Source organism: Schistocerca gregaria, chromosome 4 (assembly GCF_023897955.1).
Source record: "Schistocerca gregaria isolate iqSchGreg1 chromosome 4, iqSchGreg1.2, whole genome shotgun sequence".
Taxonomy (NCBI): Eukaryota; Metazoa; Arthropoda; class Insecta; order Orthoptera; family Acrididae; genus Schistocerca; species Schistocerca gregaria.
Window position 1 is genome coordinate 648,385,553 of NC_064923.1, and position 19,707 is coordinate 648,405,259.

The following is a 19,707-nucleotide window of genomic DNA, read 5'->3' on the forward strand; positions in this document are numbered from 1 at the left end:
GGTATTCAACCCTCCCTTTTCCATTACCCTATTAACGAGTTCTGCTGTGATACAAGAGGCCCAAGAACTCTTCAGAGAGTGGGCCGATCATACAAATATTGTACAACATGTCGCAAAGATAATATTGCCGGTAAAAAACTGCGTTGCCCGATCGTTGTCCAGACAGGACAGGTGTGAGAAATAAAATATGGTGGGCAGCGACGACGCGGCCGTTTGGGAGAGGGAGAGGCGCCGCGTCCGGCTTGTTTACTCGCCACGCTGCGACGCCGCGCGACGCCTCTCGCTAATGCGAGCATCCGGCCGCGGTGGATCCCGGCTCAGCCGCCACAAATCAGCCTTTATTATATTTTGGTGGGCAGCGCTGTCGCATCTGGCGCGCGGTCAGCTGCTCGCCTCGCCCTTACGCACCGACGCGTGTTTTTTATCCGCGAGCGCGCAGTCCCTTTCTTTTTCTTTTGCGCCGCGCCGCTGGCAGCGTGACAGCGCGATCCTGGCGGGCCTCCGCCGCATCGTCGGCCAGCGACGCCCACTTTCGGGCCCGCCGACTCATTGTTTACACTGTAGCGGAAGGCGGCGGCAGCCGCCGAGGTTATTCTTCGCGGGTTCTCCACAGGACGCAGTGCGAACAAGCTGTTGTTTACTTACCGCTTTCGGGTCTGGCTAGTAATCCACGTTTCCACCGTGTTTGCAATGAAAATTTACCAGAAAACTTTCTGTAGAGTTTTTGCAGGAATATAACAGTAATGTTGTTCTCCAGGACTGGCTTAATTTGAAATCCCAGCTATAATTCTGTATTTCGAGGGTAGCGCCGTATTCAACAATCGGCGAATCTACATCGACATCTACATGACGACGTGTATAACAGAGCCACTCGCAGACAATTTCCCAACCGCTCCACTATCGAACAGCACGTGGGAAGAATGAAAACATATTTTCTCCGTCCGAGCCCTGATTTCTCTTACTCTATTATGATGTCATTTCCCCCCGCGTAGGTGGCAGCCAACACAAAATACTTTGGCACTTGATGGAAGTGGTAGGGAGCCGCGGAGGGTAGGGGGGAGGTGGGAGAAGGAGGGGAGAGCATTTGATTGAAATTTTGTGAAAAGACCTCGCCGCAACCAAAAATACCTTTGAAGTGATAATTAAATCAAGTCCCTAAGTTGTCGACAGGCGTTGATAGACATCAACGAGGGTAGTTGAAAATGTGTGCCCCGACTGGGGCTCGAACCCGGGATCTCCTGCTTACAAGGGTAGCTTCCCCTTACTGTAGACATCTCAATCACTGATGCAAGTCGGTCTGCTACGAGATGTCTGTTGGAGTATGTAATATGTTTCCCTTAAAGTTTCGCAGTTGTATATTAAACATCGAAGCTTTCATGGCTTATTATGTTCTGACATTAACATACTATATAAGTTTTACAGGATGTGGCCGAAAAAGCCTTTGTAATCATTTATGGTCATGTGCTGTTTACGTTAAACTATAGTTACTGATTGCCCTGTTTTGTAACTTTCGTGCACTTTCTATTTGACTATATACAACGGCAGTATAATTTTGCGTAATTTGTTTATGTCTTGACTATGGTCAATGGTTCAAATGGCTCTGAGCACTATGGGACTTAACTGCTGTGGTCATCAGTCCCCTAGAACTTTGAACTACTTAAACCTAACGAACCTAAGGACATCACACACATCCATGCCCGAGGCAGGATTCGAACCTGCGACCGCAGCAGTCGCGCGGTTCCGGACTGAGCGCCTTAACCGCTAGACCACGGCGGCCTGCCGAATATGGCCACCACGGACCGAAATTAATTATCTTATACATAAGACTGTGGTTGCTGGCCGACATTAACGCTTTTCTGGATCACAGGGAATTTTGCTGCGAAGATAGTGCAACTCGTTAAAAGGTACGTTCTTGTCCTCCTGTGTTAACTTGAACTGAACGGGGGACCAGAACATATGGAAAGTTACGCTACCGCGCTGGCAGGACATATCGCTCTTATTACGCAACAACACAAAGAGGACGGAGTAGTGCAGTATGTACGTGTGCGAGCTGTAACTGAAGCAATAGCTCCCGGTCGCCCTCTCTCGGCTCGTCTTGCGGCCACAGCGTCCAACAGCCGTGCTGCCGGTACAAAGGGGCTGTTGTGCCCGCGCCAAGGCACAGCGGCGTCGTTTTGGGGCGTCGCGACGCCTGGCCCTGTTAAAGAGCCGTAACGCTGGGCGTCCGAGTCCGGCTGCGCTCGCACGCACACACAGCCACCAGCGACGGCGCACTTAATGGTCCGAGCGGCGGGCGCCGAAAAAACTCCGGGCCCGGGGACCGATACGGCGCCTCGCCGCTGCTCCGTCTGCGTCTCCACAGGCAGCGCGACCCGGCCCAGCCGGCGTTATTGCCGTAATGCTCGCCATTTTTCTTGCGACGTCTCGGCCGCCTCGTGTTTTGCTGCGCGGCTGAGTCAGGAGCTCCGCCGTTGCGACCATTACCCTTCCAGTTCCAGGCGGCTCCTAACGACGTCGCCACCCGTCTTCCTCTTTCCTCGATCTCTTTCGAATTAACACGTTACGGGACAGCACACTGTCATCGCAGTAAGCCACTATCAGGGCTCCCGAACGCTTGAACACCAGGGTTTCACGAGGAATAGTCAACTATTTTCAGAATTGGTAGTATAGACCAAGTTCAGTAAAACATTCCACGTAATGTATGTTCAGTTTTTATTGTTTTCATTCCTGTGTGTTGGTACTCAAACTGCTGAGAGTTTATTTATCGTGTGTCATGTTTGCTCTGAAGTTATGTCAGAGTTTACATAACTGAATTATCAACTGCGAGTATGAAAGGCATCTGTTAGCTAATTGTACTGTATCATTTCAGTACCCAACGCGAATTAACGAATGTTGATTATGCCGATATTCTTTCTGTGTATAGATTTTGTGATGAAAACCCTGCTGTTGGCTTGTAGAGAATACGGTAGCCTATTTTCTAGCCACGTAGTACCAGAGTCATGAGTATTTACCCGTGTTTTTACTAAACACTATCTAAACCTAACGTTTCCCATATGATGAATCTGTAGAAGTTGAACGTTTCTTGACCATCCAGGTCCCCAGACCTTACCCTTTCAGATTTCTGCCTGTGGGGATGGATGAAAGGCGAAGCCTAGAAAGGAAAAGCAAACGCAATGAGCTAACCGATCGTTTGGATTATGAATAGTGTTACTCTCATAAAATAAATCCCAGACGACTTCAGAAGACATTTTGGAAATTTCTGGTAAGGTCTATGGGACCAAACAGCTGAGGTCATCGTTCCCTAAGCTTACACACTACTTAATCTAACTTACGCTAAGGACAACTCACATACATCCATACCCGAAGTCGGAGGTGTGTACTACGAAAATCATATTCAGCTTAACCATTCGCCTTTGCTCAATACCTTCCGTGAGTATTTGTTTGGTTTACACTCTGTCAGCTGCATCTCTATAGCCGGAAAAATTGGGTGCATGTTTCACGGGATATTCTACTCGAATTAATCTGTACTACTACGTCTTGAAATATTTACTGTTCCTGCTGAAACAGACTAAATACCGATACAGTGCATCAATCAAAGACTCACCATCGATTAAGAGACTGTTTTAGAAGTCATAATCTGTAGATGACGAAGAAGCATGTGCCAACCGGAAAAGATTATTGCTATCTGTACGAAGACGCTAGTCTTATCTCGTGCAAGTATTAAAACATCTGCCTAATTACTCCCTCCTACGTCCGTCAAAATCAACGGAACGAGGCGTCGCACTGGCGAGAACAGAGGTCAAATCCCCGTCCAGTTATCCGTCAATTTCGTAAATGCCTGCGAAAAATACTGGAACAGTTTTTTAAAAAAATCGTCAACTGGAGGTTAAACACTAATCTTTCTTCCGTTTGTAATTGTTTACTGCTTTGCAATCATGCTCTCTCTCTCTCTCTCTCTCTCTCTCTCTCTCTCTCTCTCTCTCTCTCTCTGTCTCTTTATAATTTCTACTTCCCAGTCTCCCGCCGATTTCCAAATTAAGCATTTCTGTATATCTTGGAAAAGGTCCCCTGAGTTTATTCCATCTTTCACTCAAGTTGTGACATAAAACTCTTTTACTCCTCAATTACATCCACCACGTTAGCTAATCGACCTTCCCGTCCAATCTTGTGCATTCTTCTGTCGTATAACATTTCAAAAGCTTCTTTTCTACTCTGTACTGTTACAGTTGCAAATATAGCTACAATCCTATCAATATTTTCAGGAAAGACTTTCTAACATTTAAATTTATAATACATGTCAATATATTTATCCATTTACGAAAACTTTCCTTGCCACTGCTACTCTAAATTTTATACATTCTTTAATTCTGTTACCAGATAATATCTAAGGGAAGTGTCAGAAGAAATCTGAATCTTGTGACAAGGATAGATCATATAACTCCATTGTAAGAAACAGCACTGCATCGCCCAGAAACACCGGATGAAGTCCAAGGAAATAAGGCTGTTCTCTAGCTCCAGGATCATTGACATAATCTATTTTACACATTTCACATGACGCTTGAGACAAATCCTCCATAAAGTTTTCTTACGAGAGAATTTATGAGTCCTCCCCCGGTAGCTGAGTGGTCAGCGCGACAGATTGTCAATACTAACGGCCCGGGTTCGATTCCCGGCTGGGTCGGAGATTTTCTCCGCTCAGGGACTGGGTGTTGTGTTGGCCTAATCATCATCATTTCATCCCCATCGACGCACAAGTCGCCGAAGTGGCGTCAAATAGCTACTTGCACCAGGCAAGCGGTCTACCCGACGGGAGGCCCTCGTCACACGACATTATTATTATTTAATTTAGCAAAGAGAGAATTCGCGCGTCCAGTAGCAAAAGACGAGTGAGAGTGCAGAACTATACGGTGCAGTTCCGCACGTGCCAGCACTGCGAAGCTGAGGTGAGGTGAGCTGGGCTTCCTCCTGGCTGACTAAGGCGTTGAGATGGATCGCCCCTCTGGCGAGCAGAAAACACGCCAATTATTCGGGAATTTTTCACGGTCGTGGGGGCGGCAGCGGTGGCGGCAATTAACTGCGATCCGTTTGAGAGTGTGCCAGCTGCCGAGATGTATTCCCTCCCTCCCTCCTTCGACGCTGCACCTCTGTCCGAAATTATTCGCAGGCTCTGTAACGTAGACACACATTTATGAAATCAACTACCCGATGTCACAGTGTATGTTTTGTGTTTGCCAAATTGCACCATTTCTCCTTGTGACTCTTCTGAAACCATTTTTCTGCACAAGTTTTTTTCGTACATGCTTTACAATGAGTATAAGTTTAAATTCCATACGGTCACCAATACTGACGCCTCTGGATTATCTCACACTCCAGTTTCACCGTCAAGACCACTTTTTCTAAAAATCTTATTTTGAATTGGTAAAGTTTCCGATGTCCTTTTATGCTCCTCACTGAAACATGAAACGAATTTATATACGAAGAGTGGGCATCTCAGATTTTCTAAGTGTCATTTTTTTCCCAAAATGTACTTTCTGCCAATCTGTGCCGCACTCAGAAGATCCCAGTGCTATGAGTCAAATATCTTTCCATTTAGTCAGGCATGGTTTGAAGAGAGAACACAAGTATTTGGGGAGTGCGCACAGCTGTTTGAGCTGCAACAGAAATTTTAGAATTATTAAGAACGAAGAAGGGTAAGCAAGCCTCTTGTCCCTAAGACTCACACAAGATCGTTGACTCAGCGAAAGCTGTGAACTCATTTCATATAATTCTAATGGATAATAACGACTTCTCCAATTTTAAAAAAGTTGCGGAAACGTTGTTGTCAATGAGCTCCAAATGCAGTATGTTCAAAATGCCTCATACTTATCCATCCATTGCCATTCAACAATCTTACTCTAAAACAGAAGAATGGAAAAATATCGAAGTATTCAAAAGAGGAAGATCATGGTTGATGAAATCCATGTCGTACTTCATAGCCACGTTTATCAGTTGCAAAACAGAAGAACTTGCTGACGATGTTGCCAATTCTTCCTCGACAAAGCAGAGTGTTCCACAACAAATTTTATAATTCTGACTCCAAAAAAGAAGCTGCGAAAGAAACAAAATACTAAATTATTTTTGATGTCTACATTACTACTACTTGAAACATTACCGCTGTATTTCTGTACTTGTATTGTCACAAATAAATTGTTGTGTCTGGCTATTATTAAGCTCTCAGTTTGGTTCGTAGATGTAATACCTTCTTCGGTTTGATTTGTAAGTTTTTGTTCTCCTAAATTCGACAGCACAACACAACCTAAGAATGGCTATTTCATGATTGGTACTAAACGAGACTAAGCATATTCAGCTTAAAGAAACTGCGATGGAGAATAAATATTCATTTTCATGGGCCAAAGGACTGAAATGTTGCTACCGAACCCAAATATCCAACGTAAATATTAACGCAAAAGCGCACTTGTGAACACAAAGGTGTCATGTCTGTGGGTAAGTAGTACTGATTCCTATTTTGTGTAGTTGTTCTGAATAACTTTAGTTCAAAAAAATTCACTTCGTTCTCCATCCTTCGTAACCACAACGGAAATGTCATCATCGGTCGTTAAATCTTCAACTAATCCTATTCCTTCCTTCGTCTCGATGAAAGCAAAGCCGTCGATGTGGTTATTAAGCGGTTTTCCACATCCTTCTAGGTGAATACCGGGCTGGTCCCCATGTGCCGCCTTAGTTACAAGACACACAGACATTTGAAACACATCCGCTCTTTTCCATGATTTACACTAGACGCATTAAAACTCACAGCTCTCTTCGGATTGTTGATCCGAGTTCATGGCACACTGTTAAAAATTCAAAGTAGAAATGAGTCGAATGCTTGCATGATTTTCATTCAGCGTGTACTGACTATTTCAATCCCAGTCTAACCAAATACGTCGGCGGCTTCGGCTCGGACCGCAGCCGAGCGGCTGCTGCGTCGGTGCTCGGCAGCCTGGCAACTACTGGGGCGGCACAAAACTTTGGCTCGATCGCAATTACAGACAGCATCCGCCGCGGCCATCTGATAAGGCGGCCGCCAATTAGAAGCGAGGCCGACGGCTGCTCGCTCCTCGCTTCTCGCCGCTCGCCAATTAATCCCCGAAGCGGCCGTCTCGCGGCCATGTCTAATTGGCCGCCTGCAGCTCGGCAGCGGATTACGGCCGCAGAGCGCGCGCGGGCCCCCGCGCCAGACGCTACGGGCTCCCGCACAAGCCCCGGCCACTGTGCCGTCAGGTGCGGCTGACGTAAGCCGACGTAAGGCACCCAAATCCGCGGCGCTGCACGCACGCAGTTATCCGTGCCGTTCCTCTTCGGTCGGTCGCCGCAGTACTCCGTGCCCCCATAGTTCACGTTTAAGCTCTTGTTAAAACTTACGTGGTGCGACGGGTGTCCTCGTAAAAGATACAAAGATTACGTAGGTAAGATACGCAAAAGATAACGAACGCCTATACGGGGTCCAACGTAATTTCATCCTGTTAGTAATACAGACGAAACTTCACATATGAATATTGTAGAAGAGGTGTCTCATTAAATTTTTGCTACGGGGATTTAGGAGTATGAGTTTGAAGATAACACACATCAGAGACACAGTGAAGTACTCTGGGGTTGTTAGCCGACTCAACCTGTCGTCGTACTGCAACGTTTCGACACTTTGTCCATTCGTCATCTTCAGGGTGAGTGACGTGTCCTGAAGATAACGGGTAGGGAACTAGTCGAAACGTTGGTGCAGAACGTAGTCTTGGCTCGGCTAATAACTAGAGAAGACTTCATCAACGAAATTCACCGAGCAAACGTGCATTCCCATATCAGAGGCAACAGCCACTTTTTATTCCAGAGAGAAATATGGAAACAATTTTTGAAACCTTAAGTGATACCCAACCTGACGAGACAAATCCTTAATTTGTATAAAAAGTATTGTTTGGCTCTCCCTATACGACAATATCTGAACTAAAACGAATTTTTAATGACTTACATGACATTATTGTCTGTGCTGCCGTTATACCTGAACTCTCCAACTGCGGTCGAAGCAAAAGTGTGCACACACCTCTTCCTGGGCAATTCCGCGGGCTCCACGACCGTCGCGTCGTACATAGTTTGTGCTCTGTATGCAAGACGGAAGTCGCTATTTCCTCAAAAATTACCTCTCTGTTGTTCGGGAACATCAAAGGCTGTTACTTTCCCGTCATAACTTATTCTGTTGCTCTGGAAAATCGGAGGTCGCTATTTTCCTGTCTGAAATACCGGGAGCCGCGTTTCTCACATGCTCCAGCATCATTGACATAATAATGTTTGTGTATATCTTCTTGTATTGTGTATGAAACCTTGCTTTAAGATATACAAAAGTCAGAAAATTGATCAGTAAGTTTGTTCTCTCTATATAACGTTTGTAACGTTGAACGCGATTTTTACGCATCCACTCATTGTTTGCGTTAAATGTCAATTGAAAACTAACTATAAAGTGAGTTTTAGGTTTTCCTGCTTTATTCCCATAATCCTGTCCTTACAACTAACTATCGAACAAATATGCCCCGCGGTTTAGTACGGAAAACTCGGTAGATCGACGGCGATTATAGGGTAAAATCGCTTTGTAATTAACGAGGCAGGTCCTTTTCCTGAAATGGTGGTGACAACAAAGTCCCATGCGAAGACAGTGCAGGCCGGCCGCGGTCGTCTCGAGGTTCTAGGCGTGCAGTCCGGAACCGTGCGACTGCTACGGTCGCAGGTTCGAATCCTGCCTAGGGGATGGATGTGTGTGTTGTCCTTCGGTTAGTTAGGGTTAAGTAGTTCTAAGTTCTAGGGGACTGATGACCACAGCAGTTGAGTCCCATAGTGCTCAGAACCATTTGAAGACAGTGCAGTAAAATACGCTGTGGGCACACGGATTTCCTACCTTTCATTTCTCTTAATTTGCGTAATGATCTGCTAATATGGAAAATCGGAGCTGTCATGCCGAACGATGAAACTAGTGTGAACGGGCAAGCCTCCCTTCAAACACAGACACTGAAGGTGGCACCGTTCGAATTCCTACTCTGGAAGTGATTTCAGCCATTAACGCCATACAGTATTCTAGCAGGCGGGTACGAAGCTAGCCTCTAAATTATAATTTGGCTAATGTGTCTGCAATAACATGCTACCACGAGTAATATTCGAATTTACTGGGAAGCCTTAACGTCTCGTCGAAGGCAGGGTTATTAGAGTGGAGCAAATTCTCGGACTAGTAGAAAGGAAAATCTTGTCAATTTCAAGTACACAATCCTGGCATTTGATTCAGTCGATTCAAGGAATCCACGAAGAACCTGAATCTGGATTTGGATGAGAACATGGAATGTAGATCGCCCTACTACCGAATTAGAGTCTTACAGTTGTGACACCTTGCTGGGTAAATATACGTGGCTATCACCGAAGTGGTCCAGACCTGATATTGTGGGATAGGCAGCTGGTCACATCGAAAAATTCACAATGAAATGAAAGATTTTAATTTAATGTCTCTTACTCATTGAATTCATTAGAGAAAGAGCATTATTTCTTTGGGATAATTATGGTGAATGAAAGTACTCGTCGCATTGCTGAGGGAAACACGCCGGGACTCGGCTTCAGCATTCAGAGGAACCATAGAATATTTAAAATGGGATGAATGAACGAGGATTTGAACCTTAATTTCAGTCTAAATCCTCCCTCGACGAAATTATTATTTTAAATTTTTTTTACATTTTTTTCTTATTGATTCGTGGCACCAAAAATTGGGGACGGCATCTGTGAAACATACTGTCACGAAAAACAAAGGTCACCCTCATAATACTTTTTCACTCAGCTGTGTTTATGGTTTCAATTCATCAGCAATCGATTTAGAAGTGACTATGGCTCATCTAAGACACTTAACACCATAATGGATGCTGAAATATACCTCTTTAAATATATCCTGTTGATTTACTCCGGCATCCTCTATTAGGGTAGCAGTAACCGCGTAAATTTCATCTGAAATGCTTGACCATTCACTCAACAACGGTTTCATTACTTTCTCAAGTCGTACCAAGCAAGCAGCAGAATTAGCACAAAGGACCGAACGCGACGGAAGCATCTAACAATTTCCCCCAAGTCGGGACAACAAAAAGAAAATGAGTCAGTAAATTTACTTGACGGGCAAGACGGTTTTCATTGTTAAGTAGCTAGAAGCGAGAGGGCTGGGGAAGCTGACTGCTCGAGTCGTTAAGACAAAAGACGGCACAGGAATGAAATATACGACCGGTGGAGAGAAACAGTAACGCTCGCCGCCCGGCGTGTTCCGGCCGAAGTGTTAATCTCCTGACAACCGAAAAAAATTTTCCGAGAGGCTTTCTGGGCGCAGCCAAAGCCACTCTGGATTACCAGAGGGAGACTCGGTGCACCGTAAATTACGACGCAGTGGACGGAGGGACCGGCACCTGCGACGTCTCGTCAGACGAGACTCGGCGACACGAGAAGACGGTGTCCGCAGCGCGTGGACCGGTCGGCCGTTCGCGACAGCGAGGCGTGTGAGAGCGGTCGCCCACAAGAGCAGAGGGGGGGGGGGGCAGGACTATTTTTAAAATGAGGACTCGCCGTCCTAAAATACCGGCGGCGCGCTACTCTGCTCCGCCGCGTTCTGCCCGGAGCGGCTGCGGCCACGGCTGCGGCGTCGCCCGCAGAGTCGGCGTCGGCGTCGGCGGCCAGCTTTATGAAGTGATTCATGCGCGCGCACTTCAGCGGATCGCTGGGCGCGCGTTATTTACAGCTTGTAGACGCAGACGCCGACGCCCACGCCTGCCAAATGTACCGCGCGTCCTGACTCACTGCGCCGCCGCTGCTGCTGACGTCGCCACCCACAACGTCGTGGAGGCTGCTGCCTTTGTCCGCAGCGCCAGAGTCCTTCCAAAAGGTGGGCGCACACTGTCCGCTTCCAGCTGCCTCCGGCCTCGTCAGCTTCAGAAGTTATATTTGCACCTGCCTACTGTACTATCACACCACATCAGCCACATTGCACGCAGTGGGGAGGACAGAAATGAAACGAATGAAATTTTCACTCTGCAGCGGAGTGTGCGCTGATATGAAACTTCCTGGCAGATTAAAACAGTGAACTTTTGTGAAGTTTGGACGGAAGTAGCAGACGAGCAACTGACGTCATTAAAGCTGTGATGACGGGTCCAGAGTCGTGCTCGGCTAGCTCAGCCGGTAGAGCACTTTCCCGCGAAAGGCAAAGGTCCACAGTTCGAGTCTCGGTCCGGCACAAAGTTTTAATCTGCCAGAAAATTTAAGAAATAAAACGATTACAAATATTTATACTGCGGTGTCACTGGAAACATGAAGTTCAAATAGAACAATCGATAAAGTATTGAAGACAATCGATCAAGTAATGAAGACGCTCTAAATGTCCTCAAAAAAAGAAATCCATACAAGCCAACAAAACCTCTAAAGCAGTACTCCTCACACGACCTCTGAACACCGTCTCCGAATATTACCCTCAAATCGTACGCTCACCTGTTGCGGGATAACTGTGCACCTGTGACATTTTTGCTACTTAAAAAGCATTTCTTTTCCATCTCATGTCAACATTCTAAAATTTTATATACTTAGTTGTTTTACAACATATATAATTATTTATGGCCTTTTGAGTAGACGGAGATTATTAATTAACAAGAGTATGATCCATATTGTAGGTAATACACCTCTTTGGGATTTCCTGTAATACCATGACACATGGAAGCTCCTTATTCTTTATGTTTAGTAGGTCAATTAAGACTATTAAATAGAATTATTTTTCGACCCCCTTTAAAAGTTTTAGCATTTTTTACAGTTGATTATACAGAGTATTTGCATTTTTCTCTCAACTTAGCTATTGCAGTAATATAATGTTACTCTCCTTGCAATCTTTCCTTCAATGGCTCTTAGTTGCACGCAGTTTCTTCAAAGCATATCTCGAAAACAATTTACAAAAATTATCAAGTCAGAGTCTCTCAGCTAAGGTTCAAAACTGTGTGGTGGGTGAGAATCCTCATGCAACAATTCACGGTGAACGTCAGTATTAGTTACCAACGAACGAGCAGCCTTGAATTTTACGCATATTCCACTAGCACATCTTACAATAGTTTCCTATAAATATTTCAATCCAAACACTCGTTCTTACTTGCTACAGAATGTGCAGATAGAAGGAAGACTGTGGTCTATACTTTATGGAACACCAGTACATTTCAGTGCTACTTTTCGGGAATTGGCTGATAACTAACATGACAGATGGGTAAGTAGAGGAGGAACAGTTCATGGTCTGTCCGTTTCCCCGGCCTCATTTCTGAAGATTACGTTCTGTGGAACCACCCAAAAAAAAATTATTTATGCAGCAGGTATTCCTAAATAGAAGCGCTTAATGGAAACCCGAGAAACTGGAGGTGTTTGAAAGGGTGTGACAGTTCATGATCTGACGAGTGCTTACGTCTGAAGGAGTACGTGAATAACATCCGGTAAGTCTAGAAAGATAAGCAGGTATTTTCAGGAATTTCATGAAAATTTCAATGTTTTGTTCATCTGCAGAAAATTGGTTTCAATAAAACAACGTGGGCAGTCTCCTGGAGGAATTAAGGAAAGCTCTTAAATGTCCCAGTCGCGACCTGAACCACTGTTCCTGCCTAGCACACTTCGTTACCAGTGAGACAGCCCGGAGCAACATAGCTGGCCAGCCGGAGAGAAAAGAACCTCTGAATGCCAAGAAACGGTGCAGCGTCCGCTGTCACCGGTAATGAACCGTAAGACGGTGGACGCGTACTGGATGCAGAGGCGGTAGGCGGAGGACGGTGGAAGGGGTGGGGGGAGAGGAGTGGGGGGGAGGGGGTAGGGCGCCGCGACGCCGGCCGGAATAACAAGTCGGGGAGAAATGGCGGCGGTGCTGATGTATGGGCGCCGCGACGCCGACGCCGCCTCCGCCGCAGCGGCAATTAGGCGGTGCGCGCGCGAATCCATCACGCTCGTCGCCGGGTAAACAGCTGCTCTAATCAGCCGCGGCGCGGCGCGCGCGTCGCCCGGGGAAACCCCGCCAACGCCACCGACGCCGATCGTATCATTTTTCCCCCGTCCTCTTCAAAGCGGCGACTCGCCGCGCGCGTCAAAATACACTTTGCGGCGCCCACGGACGACAACGGCGTTAACGAGCGAACTCGCTGGCATGGCTCTGGTGGCCAACGCGCGAAACTATTTTAACCCACTGTGGCGTGTTTCGGTCCAAGTGCCCATTTCAACATAACGCGCCAATGTTCGTTTGATCATCGGAAACCGATAAACAGCGCACCCAGTTTTATAATCTATCCACAATTTTTATCATAATAATATTAACAACTTTTATATTTTTTTAATTTTTTGAATTTCTTTTCACATATATATTATATATATCCAAAGTTTATCGTTTCAGGTCCTTTTCAACAGACATTACATCCAGTAAAATTTCTTCGACATGATTTCAATGACAAAGTGGGCCCTAAAAGGTAGAGCGTCAAATTTCACAAGCACCGGATAACCAAATCTAATGAAAGTGTTGTGACCCTAAGTCGAGATCTTATCGTAATTTGTCGTCAACAAATAACAACAAAGGAAGAATACTGGCTCCAGTATGTACCGATTTCCAGTGAACAATCATCTGTCACACTCCGCGTCTTTCACCTACTTCCATGTGTAAATTCGACGAATAAGTGAAAATAATTTTTTCAACCGAAAATGACGGAGAAAGAAATGTGTTACGTTACCTCTCTATCGCCCCTCGTATACAACCTTTTCTTGTCATGTTTACATCTGTATTGCTTCATACTCAGCTCAAAATATCAATTCAAAGTTGGAGTGTTTTGCTGACCGAACAGTGCTCGTAATGCGGAAATATTTGTAGTCTTAACGACATCTGACGTCCTCGAAAAAGAAGTTTGTACCGGAGGTGTGTTTTTTTTCTTATTTTTGTAAAAACAAGGAAAACAACAGCATGATGCCTATATAGCACAGGTTTCAAGATATTTTCGCGAAAAGGTAAATTAAACCCTTGAATTTATGTCTTGAAGAGTTTATCAGATATTGTGGATGTTTATTATACAATGTGGACAGTAAGCACTATGGACAAGAAGAAAAAAAGGTTTTGAAACGTGTGCTACTGAACAATGCTGAAGATTATACGCAGTGACAAAAGTCGTGGGATACCGGTAAGCACACACAAACATTGCGATAGTATCGCCAACACAAGGCATAAAAGGGCAGTGCATTGGCAAAACTGCCATTTGTGCTCAAGTGATTCCTGCGAAAAAGTCTGCGATGTGAATGCGGCCGAACGAGGGGAATTGGAGCACCGAGAAGTGGTTGGAGCTGGACGCATTAGACATCCCATTTCGAAAATCGTTCGGAAATTCCATATTCCGAAATCAGATAGTTCAGGTGGCTCTAAGCACTATCGGACTTAACATCTGAGGTCATCAGTCCTCTAGAACTTTGAACAACTTAAACCTAACTAACCTAAGGACATCACAGTCATCCATGCCCGAGGCAGGATTCGAACCTGTGACCGTAGCAGCAGCGCGGCTCCGGACTGAAGCGCCTAGAACCGCTCGGCCACAGCGGCCGGCTATTCCGAGATCCACAGTGTCAAGAGTGAGCCGGGAATACCACGTTTCTGTCATTACCTCTCACCACGCAGAACGCAGTGGCCGATGGCCTTCACTTGACGACGGAAAGCGTTTGCAGAGAGTTGGCAATGCTAACAGACAAGCAACACTGCGTGAAATAACCGCAGAAAACAATGTGGAATGTATGACGAACATATTCGATAGGACAGTTTAGCGAATTTTGGTGATTATGGGCTAAGGCAGCACAGGACCGACGGAAGTGTCTTTGCTAACAGCACGATATCGCCTGTAGTTGCTCTCCTGGACTCGTGATCATATCAGTAGGGCCTTATGCGGCTGGAAAGCCGTGCCCTCGTCAGATGAGTCCCGATTGGTGGGAGATGATGGTAGTTTTCGAGTGTAGTGCACACCTCAACTATTTAGAATCTAAATTTCTAGTGCCAGATTTTAATTGGACACTTTTACAGTTACACAACAAAAGACAGTTCAAGCTGGTGATGGCTCCATAACGGTGTGGACTGGAGCCTGGTTATGTTCGGCAACTTGGAGACCGTTTGCATCCATTTCTGGACGTCATGTTCCCAAACAACATTGGAATTTTTTATGAAAGACAATGCACTGTCACCGGGCCGTAATTGCTCGTGACTTATTTTTTGAAGAACGTTCTGGACAGTTCGAGATAATGATTTGGCCACCCAGATCGCCCGACACGAATCCCAGCGAACATTTCTGGGGCATAATCGAAAAATCTGTTCGTGTACAAAATACTGCACCGGCGCTACTTCCGCAATGGTGAACGGCTTAAGAGGCAGTATGACTTAATATTTCTGTGGGAAATTTCCAACGACTTGTTGAGTCCAATCCGCGTCGAGTTGCCGCACTACACAGGGCAAAACTAGGTCGGAAACAAAACTTGGAGGTACCCTATGACTTTTCTCACCTCAGTGTATTTTATAAATCGCATAATTGACGATGTGGTACTAAATACATGCACAACTTTAGTAAACATGAAGGACACATCATCTTGAGACGGCAGCGTAGGGTCAGTTTGGTAACAGAGAGAGGTGTGGGGAGGGTGTGCGAGTGCAATCTACAGAGGAATGCAAAGACTGGCCAGCATAAGCAGACGGCTACCGTAGTTAATGCAAGGATTAGCGGGCTTGCACAGTACAGATTGCCGTGGATAGTTATGTCGAACCAGACTTCGGAAAGTAGGCCATGACGATACCAGCAACAATAATAACAACAACAACAACGATAACTGCTACCCGGGTATTCTAAGAAGCGGAGAGGAGGCAAGGCACGGAGGGAGGGAGGCGAAAAGAATAAAATAAAAAGACACTAAGTTTCTCGATAGACATTCCACAACTAGTCGACAATAGCATTGTTGGGTTTCAGTCATGTAAGGCATAGGAGCAGCAGTTCAACACGTTGTTCTGAGAAATGTGTATAAGTACTTATATACGAGTAGACAGTATTTTATCTTGTTTGTGTGGCGTGCAATCTAACGGTATCAAAACTGCCGTCAGTAGACGTAAATGTGGAGAGGTAACGAGCGACCGAACTCACAAGAACGCCCACCTCTTCCAGGTGAGATCACTGAAACAGCAGCCGCCCAGCCTGAAGGGAGACCACAGGGTTTGCGCAGCAGTGGGCGCCGGGCGCCACCCTTGCGCCCGCAACAGGCGATGTTATGTCGCGCTGATGGCGTTTCCGTGTCGCAATCCGCGGCCCGGGTCGGGCAGGGCATTCATCACCGCTTTCCAAACGGCTCCTGCGCTAATTTCGCGCTGTTCGGCAGCGTACGCGTATACGCAGGCTCGCCAAAAAAGGACGCGAGATTCCAGATAAATTCCGTTCGGTGTTCAGTAAATTAACCTCCCGTACTCATCAAAACAGGTGAAAACTGGAATACAGCACGAGTCTTGCAGCAGCGAAACAGCGGAATATGCCGTCGGAAAATCCTTGGTTCTGTCAGAATCTTTCGTTAGTAAAGATTGCGCAGATGGGAACTACAAGCCATTAAATTTTTGTCGGCTATCTGATGAAATCAGTCAAATTCGTCAGCTATTTCGAATCCCAATTTTTAGTGCTGGATTTTATTGGATACGAGTTACGCAACAAGTAGCTCGCAAATTCAACGACGACCAAATTATAAAAGGAAATCTCTTAAAGCATTCGAGGTATAGTGTCAAGCGAATCATGTTAAATATAAAATGGATCACATTGGAGCGTGAAGAAAGACAACTTTCAAATAATTAGTACGGAAAGAACCTTAACGAAAACAACTGAAGTGTGAGGACGTATGCGTGTAGGCCTATACACCATGGCCAGTTTCTTGCTAACATTTTAGGAGAATCAACACAAGGAGAGAACCCGCGAGGCATAAGCTGATTGAAACAAACCGTAAATGGCTCAAATGCCTCTGAGCATTATGGGACTTAAGTCTGAGGTCATCAGTCTCCTAGAACTTAGAACTACATAAACCTAATTAACCTAAGGACATCACAAACATCCATGCCCGAGGCAGGATTCGAATCTGCGACCGTAGCGCCTAGAACCGCTCGGCCACAAGAAACCGTAAATAATGCGGGAGTCAACAAGTACACCGAAATGATGGGGTTAGCTTTAGTAGATCAAGAAGGAGAATTGCCAGCATATCGAATTATACCATGGGGGATTGCAACAATACAGGAGATGGGTCACACAGAAACTATCGTGCTTAAACGACGATGAGAGATACTGTGAGCACAAAAACTGAAATAAAATCTTGCCGGCATTTGTGACCGAGCGATTCTAGGTGCTTCAGTCCGGGATCTCGCTGCTGCTACGGTCGCAGGTTCGGATCCTGCCTCGGGCATGGATGTGTGTGATGTCCTTAGGATAGTTAGGTTTAAGTAGGGGACTGATGACCTCAGATGGTAAGTCCCATAGTGCTCAGAGCCATTTAAACCATTTGAAAGAAAATCTTAATGAGAAATTACGTAAGAATTTCTTTGGATGGCAATGCGTTAGTTATAATTTATAATGCATTTCGCCAACAGTTTTGACACTTATCAGTGTAACATTCAGTACAGTAGTTGACGAGATAATTGTATCTGCTCTTGTTTCAGTTTTGACATCATGATGGTAACGCCAGAAATGCGTCATGAAGAATAATAACGACGCATTGCTATCTAGACAAATTCTGTGTCAGAGTTAAGACTGACCGCCGACCTCTGTTCAGGATTTTCTATCCTGTGGTGAGCCTTCCTCGGTGTTTGGAGTGCGTTCCAGACATTAGCACCATCAGCGGGCAGCCGGAGGTTTCCGGAGTCGCAGCTGCCACATCCCACAGCCCACCCACGCCGCCTTAGCGCCGCTCATTCCGGCCACCACGGCTACAGCGGTAGCCGTCCTCTGACGCGAAATAAAACGACAAAGTAAGGTGGAGGGGTGCTGCCGGACGGCGAGCGAGCGAGCGGGCGAACGCTTCATTTTCCGAGCCGTCAATTGCAGAACCCCTCGGTAGGCCTGACGCCCTCGAATATTAGAAGCCGAGACAAAAAAGAGAGGGACGCCACTGTGTGGGAAGGAGCGGGCCGTAGGCGAGATGTAAGGGACCACAAGGGCTCTAGAGCGCCACCACTTCCCTGCGTTTTTTTAAATTATTGTATCTTAATCCCCTCCCGCCTGTGTGTCTCTGGTGGACGCAGTTGTGATGCATTCTCCATCAACAAACAATATTTTAACACCTTTTTTCATTAGGTCTCTTTCATGTCTGTCTGTTCAGTACAAACTTTGCAACTGATTTTAAACTAATTTCACAATGAACTAGAGACTTGAAATTTTAACCATAGCTTAGAACCAGATGCCAATGCAGTATTAACTCGATTTCTGGTCGATCTGTTTGTTAAGGGGGCAGGTGTGGGGTGAGAAAGTTTGGTAACGCCTGACATCTCGGCTGCCCTGCAAGACCACTGTGTTGAGTGGGTAGTATTGGAATGTGTTCCAGGTAGTATGCAAGCAGGTAGGCACGGCTGATTACAGAGAGGGGGGAACAGGTTATGGACAGAATAAGAGGGAGGAAGAAATTTGTGCAGTATATCTGACATTCACATACACAGATGAAGCCACAATACTAGTGCACTTAAAAATAAATCCTGTGGCATACCAAAAGTGATTTGTCCCTAGTCGAAGGGCAAAAACCAGTGGCTCTTTCGGACATCGCTTTCTATTATTACTTATTTAAACCACTTAACACTTGCATCTTGCATGTCACACTGTGACCAAATCTTCAGTGTATCATGTGGCTGAGCAGCTACTGTTTCAGCGACCTCAGCTGTAAGATGCGCAGTTGATCAGGTGCTGTATGTGAAACTTCATTAATTTCTCTTTGATATCTACATATACATACAGAAAACTTAATTCAGGAATAGGTTTCACATATCGATGTGTAGTGTTATAATAGTAATTTCACTTAGCACCATGTGTGCTGTGTTGACTGTTGAGCTGTTTTATTTACCACCAGCCTTAACGTTGCATGCCCGGGTTCCCGGGTTAGATTCCCGGCGGGGTCAGGGATTTTCTCTGCCTCATAATGACAGGGTGCTGTGTGATGTCCTTAGGTTACTTAGGTTTAAGTAGTTCTACGTACAGGGGACTGATGACCTCAGATGTTAAGTCCGCTGGTGCGTAGAGCCATTTGAACCATTTCTTGACACCTCTGCGACTGAATCATTTATTCGCTAAAAGGCGTATAAAGTACGTCTAAAACTATGACAGTTTTATCTCAGAAACGGTCGAGTTTCTAAAGGAAAGCCGAGACTAGTGTTAGCTTATTTTGAGACCTCTTCCACTGAGCGAAGTTTTTGGAAAATCGGGTTATGGCATTTGTCGTGTTCTCCTCGACAATCCTGTACAATGGGCCATCCACTGAGATGGCTTCCACATTCAATTAAGCGAAACGGCTAGAAAGTATTTAAAAAGTCGTTTATATAGTCGCTCGGTCTCTACTTACACAAAAGAAATTCACTATCACCTTGAAAGGGATTATGGATCATTAATTTAGCCTGTGGATCTTGAGTTGGGTCACTACGGA

At 45.6% G+C, this 19,707-nt stretch overlaps 1 protein-coding gene across 8 annotated transcripts in view; it reads right to left on the reverse strand.

Moving 5' to 3' along the window:
* LOC126268084 (homeobox protein homothorax) overlaps positions 1–19,707 on the reverse strand; it is an 887,891-nt gene that overhangs the window by 281,856 nt on the left and 586,328 nt on the right. The window lies entirely within an intron of this gene.